Below are 1,874 nucleotides of genomic sequence, written 5' to 3'. Positions count from 1 at the left end.
CGTGTCTACCAAAAATTGCACGCCCGTTCCTGCATCATGTAAAAAGAAAAGATTAGAAACACGAGAGGCCACCGCCACGAGCGATGGCCTACTTACACGTTTTTTGGCCACTGACAATCCTTGGCACATTTCTTCGCGGTTGCCCCGAATCTGAAGTGGTAGTAGCAAAACTGCAGCGGATGGGAGGTAGTAAGTGGCTGTAGAAGTCGTTTGTTTGGGGCGCGAGCGATTGGTGGATGGTGGGTGGCTTTGTCGCCGCTTCGGCACGTCACGGGGTAGGCGTGTTTGTCCTACGGCATTCATGTCACCTTCAGATGACGTTGAATAGGCATCCTCTTCGTCAGGGGTGGAGGCGTTGATGGAGGTCTAGAAGTGGCTGTCCATAAGGGCGTCGGCTTTGGTCATCAAGTCCTTTATGGGTAAACTATCGACATCGGGTATGGCAGCGCGTATAGGTCCAGGTAAACGGCGTATCCAAAGGGCACGAAGTAGGTTCACCTCACGAGGAGAGCCGTCTGCGGCAGGTTGAAGGCGAGCGATACTGGTCATTTCCCAGAGAGCAAGCGAAGCCCTTTGGTCCCCCAACGGTTGTTGCGAGAGCTGAAAAAGCTTTGCTATACGGGCGGCTGGCGACGGCGAGTACTGCAGCAGAAGGTATGTTTTGAGGGCGTCATACTCTATTGGGGTGTCTCCTTGTTCACAAAGCCAGTCGGATATTTCTGGGAAGGTATCCTCGGGTATCGCCGTGAGAACATAATCTGCTTCGGTGGTTGAGCGATTCACGCCCTTGATGCGAAACTGGACTTCTGCTCGCTGAAATCAAGCAAACGCCTCTCCGCTGGCAAACGATGAAAGTTTGAATGGGCCGTAGAGTCCGCCATAGTACCAACAATGGAGGGGCGAGGGTGGTGGGGGTGGAAGGCGGTGGGAGCGAGTCGACTTCCGGGGTCACCAATGTGACGGGCCGAGAGCAAGGTTGTGAATCAAAGGCAGGAAGCAATCAACTGAGTTACTTTATTAAAGAACACTCTCCTTTTGGTAAAGGCCCATATCCTCCATTTCGGCGAATGTCTGTTTGGCGGCTGCCAATCGTTCTGGTGCCAGACGTCTGAATTTTGCGAAGACTGGGGGTCCCGTCGTTTTGATATGGTGATAAATACCGTGCTTGGCAGGAACCGTGGGCGTTTGGCGAAGTTCTGGACAGAAAACTTCCGGGTACTACGTGAGGAGGTAGGCGTAGGCATCCGTGGGTGCGCTGATGTGGAGAGCGAGGTTAGAGGGGGCGGGTTGAAGAGGTGTCGACAAGTACGAGTCTGCGTTGACCAATCGTCGGTGGGCGACATCGACCAGAAGGTGGAAATGAGAGAGGAAATCCGCACCGAGGATTGGCAATGTGACGTCAGCAACGAGAAACTTCCAATTGAATTTACCATTTCCGAACGATAATGTGAGGTTCTCGTAACCGTAGGTGGGTATCGCAGATCCGTTGGCAGCTACCAAGCGGACGTCGGCAGATGTAGACAGACTACGTCGTGTCTTGAAGAGTTTCCTTGGTAGCGTGGGGGGTTGTGCTTAAGGGCATCAGAGTTTCCAACTAGGTAAAAATGCCAAAAGGCAAATCAGGGAGGTTTCAGGCAACTCTCAGATACACATTAACGCACCTGCGAGACGACTTCCCAGCTAGCTCCGGCCACCTATTGTCCCCGAAATAAAAAAAAAGATAACATCCTCACGAATTTTTGAAAGCACATGTCACTGAACATTCTCTCTCTAACATGACACAATACTTCAATAAATATAAAAGAACATTACCAAAACCCTTGTTCGTATCTCGCGCGAATCCTACAACAATTTCAAATAGGCTACATAAGACT

The sequence above is a fragment of the Palaemon carinicauda genome, chromosome 9 (genome assembly GCF_036898095.1).
Source record: "Palaemon carinicauda isolate YSFRI2023 chromosome 9, ASM3689809v2, whole genome shotgun sequence".
Lineage (NCBI taxonomy): Eukaryota > Metazoa > Arthropoda > Malacostraca > Decapoda > Palaemonidae > Palaemon > Palaemon carinicauda.
This window is presented reverse-complemented; position numbering follows the sequence as displayed.